This window comes from Orycteropus afer, unplaced genomic scaffold, assembly GCF_000298275.1.
Source record: "Orycteropus afer afer isolate SDZICR_OR568_19922 unplaced genomic scaffold, OryAfe1.0 scaffold00559, whole genome shotgun sequence".
NCBI lineage: Eukaryota > Metazoa > Chordata > Mammalia > Tubulidentata > Orycteropodidae > Orycteropus > Orycteropus afer.
This window is the reverse complement of record NW_006922146.1, coordinates 332,040-344,154: the sequence shown is the minus strand read 5'-3', so window position 1 is coordinate 344,154 and position 12,115 is coordinate 332,040.

Below are 12,115 nucleotides of genomic sequence, written 5' to 3'. Positions count from 1 at the left end.
CAACTCTTGCCACAAATGTAGTCAATCTGATTCTTGTGTACTCCGTCTGTCAACGTCCACGTGTGTAGCCACCATTTGTGTTGTTGAAAAAAGGTATTTGCAATGAATAAGTCATTGGTCTTGCAAAATTCTATCATGCGATCTCCAGTGTTATTTCTGTCACCAAGGCCAAATTTTCCAACTACTAGGATTCTTCTTTGTTTCCAACTTTTGCATTCGAATCACCAGTGATAAGCAATACATCTTGATTGCATGTTTGGTCAGTTTTAGACTGTAGAAGTTGATGAAAATCTTTAATTTCCTCATCTTTTTCTTTGGTGGTTGGTACATAAATTTGAATAATAGTCATATTAACTAGTCTCCTTTGTAGGCATATGGATATTATCCTATCACTGACAGCATTGTACTTCAGGACAGATCTTGAAACATCTTTTGTGATGATGAATGCCATGCCATTCCTCTTCAATTTGTCATTCCTGGCATAGTAGGTCATATGGTTGTCTGATTCTTGATGGCCAAAACCAGTCCATTTCAGCTCACTAATGGCTAGGATATCAATCTTTATGTGTTCCATTTCATTTTTGACAACTTCCAATTTTCCTAGATTCATACTTTGTACATTCCATGTTCCAATTATTCATGGATGTTTGCAGCTGTTTCTCTTCAATTTGAGTCATGCCACATCAGCACATGGAGGTCCTAATTTATGGCATAAATAGACTATCAAGACAATCACTTAGGGGCCGTAATTTATGGCATAAATAGATTATCAAGCATAACCCAAAATGCACAGACAGCAGAAGATAAACTAAATAACTTGGACTTCATAAAAATTAAATTCTTATGTGCATCCAAAGAGTTCTCCAAAAAAGTAAAAAGAGAACTTCCAGATTGGGAAAAAATATTCTGAAAGACATATCTGACAAGGGACTTATCTCTAAAATGTATAGAAAACTCCAGCTCCTTAACATCAAAAAAACAAATAATCCAATTTTAAATTGGCAGAAGACATGAATACACACTTCACCAAAGAAGATATTCAGGCAGCCAACAAATGGATGAAGAAATGTTTATGATCATCAGCCATTAGAGAGATGCAAATCAAAACAAAATGATATACTATCTTGCCCCAGCACTAATAGCAAAGTTCATCAACACAGAAAATAACAAATGCTGGCAAGGATGTGGAGAGACTGGGACTCTCATACACTGCTGATGAGAGTGTAAAATGATACAACCACTGTGAAATCTGTATGGAGATTCCTTAAAAAGTGGGAATTAGAAATACCATTTGATCCAGTAATCTCATTACTAAGAAGTAAGAGGCAGGACATGAATAGATAGATGCATACCCATGTTCATTGTAGCACTATTCACAATAGGCAAGAGATAGAAACAACCTAAGTGCCCATCAGTGGAGGAATGGACAACCAACTATGATATGTACACACATATGCAACATGAAAGAATAATGTAAAAGCCATGACATACCACATAATGTGTGGATAGACTTAGGCGACACTATGCTCAGTAAAATAAGTCAATCACAGAAGGACAAATACTGTATGAGTCCACTATTGCAAAAAGTCAAGGAAAGGTTTACATATGGAAAGAAACTTTCTTTGCTGCTAGACAGGTAAGAGACAAATATTGATATGGGTGAAGGGAAAGGCAATATACCAAAAGTAAGTGACCAACACAATAACACTAAGGAAAAAGAAGACACAGAGAGGTGCACAAGTGGTACAGACAACAAAGATAAACACTTTTACATATACAATACTGCATTATTGGTAATAGCAAACATTAATCTATGGGTAGATACACTCAGTAAAGGATCAAATCTGGAGATCCAGGATAGAGTGGGAGAGAAAATGTGGAACAAAATCCAAAAACTTAATAATGACCAGAATTACTGGTCAGATGAAATCTGGTGAGACTGGAATACATTCTGCGCCTGGAATAAAACTCACCCCCAGGGGCGGGCTCTCAGCAAAAGTTAACAAGATGTACACACAGACCACTCAACTCAGGATGACGCACCCACATACTCTATGGTAATACATCCCTTCGAGCAATAGACCATGGGACACCAGAGGACCAACATTCAAACGGAGGAAATGCAGGACAAACAGGAGTGCGTAAATATGTGGGGCACAAGGGGAGGGTTATAGGGTAGGGAGGGGAGGAGACTGGGTTAGGGTTGGACATGGTGAATGGGGAATGAAACTAAATGTACGCATTACGTTGAATATAAAACAAGGTCTTAAAATAAAAGAAAAAAAATCTATGGGTAGATACATAGGTAGACAGCGTGAATGATCAGGTATGTCTAGGCAAAAGAGAATATACCCATAACCATAAACAAGTGGGAGCTCTGGTGATGTAGTGCCTAAGGCATTTGACTGCTAACCAGAAGGCTGGTGGTTCAAATCCACCAGCCACTCCTCAAAAGGAAGATTGAGTAACCTACTTCCATAGAGATACTGCCTTGGAAATCCAAGAAGGGGTTGCTATGAGTCAGGATTGACTTGACGGCAGTGAATTCGGTTTTTTTTGGTTTTATATATAAGTTTGGCAGACAATATATTTCTACATACACATATATATGTGTTATAAGAATGTCCATATATATAATAGAGCTAACGGGGGGCAAATTTAGTATAACTTTCCTAGCCATAGCCAAACTCCTTGAAGGAGTGAGTCACTAGGCCCACAGGCTCAGGATGATGGTCACAGAGGACATCAAGCTCAATTGGCATAAAATACCACACAAAAACATTGTTCTACTTTCTACTTTGGTGAGTAGTGACTGGGGTCTTAAAAGCTTGGGAACAGCTGTCTAAGATACAACAATTGGCCTCCCCTCATCTGGAGCAAAAAAAGAATGAAGAAAATCAGACTCACAGAAATGATTAGTCTGAGGGACTAGTGGACCATGAGAATCTCAGCCTATAAGACCCTGAGACCAGAAAAACTAGATGATGTCTGTCTACCACTGTCAACCATTTAGAAAGGCATCAAAATAAGAACTCTTGGATAGTGTGGGACAAAAATGTGGAACAAAACTCAAAATCATAAAAAGAGACCAGGCTTGCTGGTCTGACAAAGATTGGTAAAACCCTGAGACTATGGCCCTTAGTCACCTTTCAGGCCTGGAATTGGACTCATTCTCATGGCTTCCAACCAAACAATAGACAGGCCTACAAGGTAGCATAGTGGCTAAGACACTTGCCTGCTAACCAGACGGCTGGCGGTTCAAACCCACCAGCCACTCCTCGGAAGGAAGGTTGGGCAATCCTACTTCCGTAGTGATACTGCCTCGGAAACCCAAGGAGGGGTCGCTATGAGTCGGGGCCGACTCGACAGCACATAACAACATAACAACAACAACAAGGTGAATAATTATACCAGGTAGCTCAGAGGGCAGGAATGTGTGGGCAAGAAAGACACAGGGAAAAGACACAGGAAGGAAGTGGGAAGGAAGCTGTTACATTATGGGCATTACAATCAATGTCGTGAAACACAACGTGTATGAACTCTTGCATGGAAAATGAATTTGCTCTGTAAACTTTCACCCAAACCACAATTTAAAAAAAAGAAAGAAAGAAAAAGAAAAAAAAGTGCTGTTAAAAATACTTTTTAAAGCCTTTTCTTTTGTTCCTTTGTTTCTCAGCTTGCCCTTGTGTTTTTCTTTCATATTTATTGTCAACCTAAATAAGTAAGACTTGAGATTTTAAATTATTAGCCCAATTTTACCATCCATTTTTATGTTGTGTAATATCAGTTTTTAATGCAAATATAAGAACATTTGATTCATATAGGGAATCACTGAAATGATCTAATTCCTAATTAGTTCTTTGTATGTGTGCATGTGTTTCATCCTTACCAGAATGGTGGAAACGTGGCACAAAACTATTTAAACTGTTTTTGTTTCACTTCTTGATACATTATACTAACTCTCTCTACTTTCAGCTTACTGATAAGTAAGGAAAAAACAAAAGGAAAGCAAGCTGTGGATTGTCCCATTATTTCCCTGTCCTTCTATGTCTGGTAGCATAGTGCCTAAGGCATTTGACTACTAATCAGAAAGCTGGTGGTTCAAACCACCAGCCACTCCTCGAAAGGAAGGTTGGGCAATCTACTTCCCTAAAGACACTGCCTCAGCAACCCAAAGAATGGTCACTATGGGTCAAAATCAACTTGATGGCAGTGAGTTTGGCTTTATTTTTGTTTTTTCTATGTCTTCATTTTCTGCATCTGTGGATGCCTAATACAAGGAAATCACAAATAAGAAAAGATATGAGATGACTCTTAGATCATCCATGTTCCTTGGAATGTATTTGCCTTCTTTCTGCATTCAAAGCAAGTTCTAGTTTCAGTGGGAAGCAAGTCCTTTCAGAGCTGTCAGCACCACAACTTACTCAGTCAAAGATGTAACACACTTATATCTTACTGAATTCCCAAGCACCATGTGTCTACCAGAATTCTGTGTTCATGGGACTGCAAGCAACAGCAGACATATATATCACACATAACCCTGCTTCTCATGATCCATTGTCCCATCAGTCATCACTTATAATTGGTTCAAAGACAAAATTATTAAGACTTTCAAGAAGGAAGCTGGGAGTGTACCCAAGACCATGTATAGGATTGGCAGATAATGGTCCTATAAGTGTATTTGTATGATCTGAATTCCTAGATGTATTGTAGAGCTGGCACGGGACAAGGTTGTAGTCACTTCTTGGTCACAGCTAGCTACCCAGAGGGATGGAGTAGTTGAATCTGTGGACTTGGGACCATAGTCACAGGGGACATCAAGCTCAATTGGCATAACATACTACACAAAACCTCCTACTTTGGCGAGTAGCAACTGGGATCTTGAAAGCTTGCAAGCGGCTGTCTGGATGCAGTGATGGGTCTCTCTTCATCCAGAGCAAAGAAGAGTGGAGAAAACCAAAGATTCATGGAAAGAATTAGTTCTACTGACTGGTACACCATGTGATCCACAGCCTGTACAACTGGGAGACCAGAGGAACTGGATGGTGCCCGGCTACCATTGTCAATCACTCAGAGGGGGATCTATGTAGGAGATCCTGGATACAGAGGGAGAACAATGTGGAACAAAACTCAAAATCATTTTTGGGAAAAAAAAAAGGATAGGAGGGGACCAGGTTTGCTGGTCTGATGGAGCCTGGTGGAACCACTGAGACTATGACCCCTAGTTGCCCTTCAGGTCTGGAATTGAACCCATACCTGTGGCTTCCAGCCAAACAAAAGACAAGCATAGGAGTTGAACATTTGCCTAAGGTGGATGCACTCCTTGGAGAGAACAATCATGGGAGAAAGAAGGGCTGTTTATGCACAGGGAGACAGCTGGCGGGGGTGGGGGTGCATGGAGGGATGGACACAGGGAAGAGGTGACTGTTGGGAGGAAGTGGGAGGGGGGCTGTTGCATTGTGGTGAATTGTGGTCAATGTCATGGGATAAAGTGTATGTGAACTGCTGTATGGAAAGTGAATTTGCTTTGTAAATTTTCACCCAAGTCACAATTAAAAAAAAAAAAAAAACTAAACAACAACAACAACAAAAAAAAAACAGTCGCTGTCAAGTGGATTCTGACTCATGGCAATTACAGAGTGAAATTGTCCACCACTGGGTTCTCAAAGGCTGATTTTCAGAAATGGATCTCTAGGACTTTCTTCCAAGGTGCCTTGGGATGGATCTGAACTGCCAATCTTTCAATTAATAGCTGAGCACTTGGCCATTTGTACCACCCAAGAGAGCACAACCTATGAGAATAAAATAAAATTCTTTGCCCTTCTGAGTGTGAGGCCCTGTGGGACTACATGGGCCGAATACCTGTGAAGCTGGCCCTATTTGGAAGAATGGGTGAAAGGCCAAACTGCCTGCCCTGCTGCAGCTGAGATAATGATGCTCTGTACTAGGGGGAGGATAGAAAGCTAGGGGCCCTAAATACAAATTTGTCCCTAAGAAAAGGGGCTCTGTGTCCTGCTCTCATGCCTCACACTCTCACTGCCCTACCAGGTCATACCCCAGAAACCACCGGGAGGTTAGAAAATAAAAGTAGGGGAGACTTTTACTTTGTTCCCAAGGCAATTACATGAATAATATGTGTATGCCATTGAAAATTTGGAAAATTTTAATTTGTGATTAAAAAAATCACAGAAAATTGAATTATTCATAATCCTACTGGCCAGAGATAGCCACTGTTAAATACTTTGGTCCATCTGTTATTTGTAATACAATGCACAAAATTTATAAATGTGACTATGTATGGTAAACATTTCTCATGCCACTGAATATGCTTCTACAAAATGATTGTTAGTACAACTCTGCTGGTTTAAGGTGAAATTAGGTGATGGTTTGTACAATGGATTCTAGAGAGAAAGATGTGTCAGCGGAGTCTGGTGAAGGGATAAACTCAAGCGTTCCAGAGGTGATCTAGGCTGAAGGTGTGCAAAGGGAAGAGAAAAGGGAATGGATGAAGCTTAAAAAATAAAATGATGAGTGAAAAGAGTAAGTCACCAAAGACTCTACCTACACAAAGTTTAGAAAGCAGACAAAATGAAACTATCTATATTTAGCAAAATATACATAAGCTTTAAAACTATAAAACCAACCAACCAGTTGCTGTTGAGTTGATTTCAACTCCTGGAGCAATCGTATGTGTCCAGTGATAGGGTTTTCAATGGCTAAATTTTCAGAAGTAGATCACCATTCTTGCCTTCTGAGGTACCTCTAAACCAAAAACCCAAACTTACTGCCATCAAGTTGGATCTGACTCATAATGATCCCTCCTTGGGTTTCTGAGCCGGTATCACTACGGAAGTAGATAGCCCAACCTTCTTTCCGAGGTGGGTTTGAACCGCCAGCCTTCTGGTTAGCAGGCAGACTCAAACTTCCAATCTTTTGGTTAGCAATCAAGCCCTTTTGTACTTCAGGGACTTCTTAAAACTTTAAAGAAAAGACAAAAATCAGGGTGATAGCTCCTGAGTTGAGGCCAAGAAGGGGAATGTGTTCAAGAATAGGCACACAGGGACTTCTAAGGGCTGGTAACATTCTAGGTATTAAAGTGATTGATAGATATACAAGTGTTTGGTTCATTTATTCTTTTTAACTGCATTCCTTCACTTTATACACTTTTTGCCTGTGTGATATACCATAATTTTTTAATGCTTATAAAAGAGAGAATGAGAGAGGTGCAAGAGAAATTACACAGGAAGTCATTAGGACATGTTAACTAAACATTTATGGAGCCAAGGAATGGGGCGTAGTCACCAAAGATGAATGAAAAATTGGTGTGGAATGATTGGGAATTATGATCCCATTGGTGAGGTTAGGAAGTCAGTAGTAGCAGCCCTGAGGGAGGTAGGAATTCGTGATTAGACGTGCTGAGTTTGAGATGGCTGTGAAATCTCAGGATGAAAAAGTCCAGTCAGCTATTGAAGCTGTGAGCAAGAATTGATTGGTGGTCAGAGCTCAGGAGGTTGACGCCGGTGAGGCTCTGTGGTGGATGTGGAGACAGAGGAGCATGGGTCAGATTTTACATGTCCTCAGGCATGTCAGGCTCTGCCTGTGTCAGAGGAACCACTGAGAGTATGTTGCAACCCCTCACCACCCCCATCCATAACAGCACCTCCCCAGCCACTGGCTTCACAGTCAAACTGCCTAGCCTCTGCATTCTGCTTGACTGTGAACCAAGATTCAGGCCACACACCCTCATTCTCTTGAGAACCCAGATTCATTCTACATTTGTAAAATGGAGGCACAAAAGAGCAATCCTCTCAGAAAGGCATGATGTCAAATGTCCAGATGACATTTCCAAGGTGATGTGAGGTTTATGTGTTTGAGAATGATATTCTAAACTGAAATAAATAATCAGGCAATATCATACTAGCATTATAATATTGTTTCTTCTTCCATTTCAAAATCAGGCCACGTAATCCATAGTGAAGAATCCTGCTAACCACGAGAGGTTCTTAGCTAAGCCTTCCACATTTTTCTTCTGGTCACACTGGATTCCGGGAATGTATTTAGGGCTCCTCCTTTGAGCTCATGAAAGTAGTAAAAATAGCTGAAAGGAAAACACCAAATATTAATGGTTATTACAAGTATGTAAAAAAAATATGAGAGAAATTAGAAAATATAGAAAGAAACGTGAAGAAATTAAAACACTGAAAACCAAGGGATAAAACCAAAGGGTTAACATTTTTCTTTTTCTTTTCTGTTTTTTATACACAACTGAATTTTTTATGCTAATAATCCATATCTGGGACTCCAGGATTTGGCCCTGGCTCTAGAACATGGAAAATTCTAGAAAGAGTTGGGGCTAGAGCTTTCATTTTACCTAGCCGTGTTCTATGAGCATTGGTTGTGAGCCTTTTTTCTGGAGCATTTCTGCAAAGCAGTGCTGTCCAGAAGGAAAGGAAGAAAGGGACGCTAGCACTCACACTGCTCTGCGCATTGCCCTGGGTGCTTTCACATCCATTAGCTCACTGAATCCCAAAAACAACCCCTAGAGCTGGGTGCCTACGGCATTTGACTGCTAACCAGAAGGCTAGAGGTTCAAACCCACCAGCTACTGCCTGGAAGGAAGATTGGGCCATCTACCTCTGTAGAAACAACTGCCACGGAAGCCCAAGGAGGGGTCGCTATGAGTCTGAAATGACTCTAGGGCCATGAGAGAGTATTAAAAACTAAAACCAAACCCATAGCCAGGGAATCAATTCTGACTCATCGAGATCCTATAGGACAAAGTGGAAGTGCCCAGAGGGTTTCCGAGGCTGTAAATCTTTACGCAAGCAGACTGCCTTACCCTTCTCCCATGGAGAATGGCTGGTGGGTTTGAACCTCCAACCTTCTGGTTAGCAGCTAAATCCTTTAACCACTAAGCCACCAGAACTTCCATCCTCTTTTAACAAAAACAGAGCCTCAGAGCAAGCCACGGAGCCAGACTATCTGACCCCCACATTCACATTCTTCTATCCAGAACCTCATGCTATGGCCCAAATGTAGTGTTCATGCTTCTTCCACCTCAATAGCATCCTCTCTCTAACTAATTTCCTATATTTATACTATGGGATATACATGTCACTACATCTCAAAAAATATTTTTTCTAGGCATTGGAAATATAGAGATGGTTATGACTCAAGCCCTTCCCTCAGGAGGCTCACAGTCTAGTAGAAGGTTGTGTTATTTATTTGTAAAATTGAGTCACGTTTTATTGTATTGTTCTTATTGTAGTGCTGCTGGGTAGGTTTGAACTGCTAACTATTAGGTTAGTAGTCAAGCACAAACCCTTTGTGCCACCCAGGGACTCTGTGTGTGTGCATTTATATATACACCTTTCTTGATGGTAGTGAGATACCCCTTTTCTGCCTCGGATTGCTCATTTTTACCCTACAAACACACATACACACATATATGATATACATAACAAAACTTTTCACCAGCTGTTTTTAAACAAGGCACTCTTATTCAGAGAGGCATGGTAGAACATAAAAAAAAAGGTCAGAAACAATAAATGTTACAGCACAAATCCGTTAATAGATCAATATCTAGATTGTAAGTGCCATGAGGACAGAAATTTTTGTCTTTTGTTAACCTAGAGGGATGCTGTAGAAAAAAAATGTGGTGGTTGCTTCTGGCCTCCTCTAACTTCACAAGCAGGGAGGAAGATCAGCAGCCCAAGGCTGATTCTTATGAGGACCAGGTCAGACATGTTGCCATCCTCCCACCTTCTTGCCATTTCTGACCCCAACCATCCCTCCCAGGAAACTCTCTACTTCTCTGCTGGGTTTGATAATCCATTGCAATGGCTATAAAAAAATCACAGACAGTACACATGATTATGGCATTTATTAGAGAAGTAACAGATTACAGTTCAGGATCAGGAATTCTTTGATTGGGACAGCCTCCCCTCAGCCATGCCCACAGACACACCACTTTTTGGCCCTTAACCCATGGGCCTGGCCTCTGTTCTGCTCAGGCAAGTGTTACAACGCTCTTTTAGCTATGCATATGCCCAGAGAAGCACCCCATTCCAGCAGCAAACCTCCTGCCTGAAAGCACTCAGCTTTCTTGCTCGGTAGGCTGGGAAGCGCACCACTCTATCTTGTACCGGTCTCTTGATTCTGCTGCTTCTGCTACTGCATTTTTGGGTTTCTTTCCTGCCATGGCTCACTATTGCTTGCCACCTCAGCAAAGTGTTACAGCTTGCTTTCCCTCCTGCATGGAGGAAGTTCAGCACAGGGATCTAGGGTCCAAAGGACATGCTTTACTCCTGGATTTTCTTTCTTAACATGAGTGAGATCCCACTTTCCACCTCTGGGAAATTTGAAGCCTAGTGGGATGGCAAAACTGACCAATCTCCATATTAGGGTTCCATACACCTTATCTGCATGGTTCCCACCTCTACAAAAGTGGCATTAATTTATGTTATTAACAAGCTATCCATTGGTGGACTACAAGCACCTCACATTTGCATAGTCCCACCCAATTTATGGTGGGAGTCACAAAGACTATAACTCAATGGGCCATATTAAGTAATTCACTGCAACCCAGACGCCTGGTACATGGTTGGCTCTCAGTGAATAACTGATGAATGAACTTGTTGAATAACCAGAACATTCTTTTCTTTTAGGCAAATTCCAAAAGATAACGTTTTTCCCAACCTCATTCTTCTGTATGCTGAGGCTTTGCCAGACAGAAAACACTCAATTTCTTCACCACTCATGTAATGTAATCTTGTTGCTCTTAAGTAGTCTGACTGGAGCACATTTGTCAGAAAGTGTTATTTCTGAGCTGAGACAGTGGTGGTTGCGCATGAGGGACATTGGCCAGGAAGTGAACCTGGATTTCATATATTCATATATCTATATAGATATACATATATAGAGAGTATACATATACTGTATATATACACATTTATACATATATACAGAGAAAGAGAGAAAGACAATATATATAAGTAAATATATATATATTTGCAAAATGGGCATTGCAGTGGTTAGACCTTGTCTAACTTCACAATTGGGAAGAGGATCAAGATGAACATCAACAGCCCAAGGCTGATTCCTATGAGGCAGAGGTTAGACATGCCACCACATGTCTTTAACCAATTCTGATACCAACCATCCCTCCCACCCTCTGCTTTTCTGCTGAGTTTGATAATTTGTTGCAGTGGCCACATAGAACTCACAGATAATACTCAAGATTATAGAGTTCATTAGGGAAGTAACAGGTTATAATTCAGGATCAGGAGCACTCAGGATGTAGTTTTTCTATCAGGATAGCCTCCCCTCAACTATACTGAAGGCAAGTCTCTCCCTGGCCCTTGGCCAGAATTGCAATATTGAAGGATTTTATGGGTAAGATATTGATATTGAACAACACAGAAAACATTAAAGGAAGATAGGAAGAATACACAGAATCACTGTACCAAAAAGAAATGGTCAATGTTCAATCATCTCAAGAGGTAGCATATGATCAAGAACCAATGATACTGAAGGAAGAAATCCAAGCTGCACTGAAGGCGCTGCACTGAAAAATAAGCCTCCAGGAATTGATGGACTACCGATTGAGATGTTTCAACAATGAATGCAACACTGGAAGCATGCATTCATCTGTGCCAAGAAATTTGGAAAATAGCTACCTGGCCAAAGATCTGGAAGAGATACATAATTGTGTCCATTCCAAAGAAAGGGAGCCAACAGAACGCAGCAATTATTGAACAATATTATTAACATCACATGCAAATAAGTTTTGCTAAGGATAATTCAAAACCAGTTACAGCAGTACATCACTGCCAGAAATTCAAGCTGGATACAGAAGAGGATGTGGAATAAGGGATATCAATGCTAATGTCAGATAGATCTAACTGAAAGCAAAAAATACCAGAAAAATGTTTACTTGTGTTTTGTTGACTATGCAAAGGCATGCAAATGTGTGGATCATAACAAATTAGAGATAACATTGTGAAGAATTCAAATTCCAGAATGCTTAATAATGTTCATGAAGAACATGTACATAGATCAAGAGGCTGTCGTTCAAACAGAACAAGGGGATACTGTGTGATTTAAAATCAGGAAG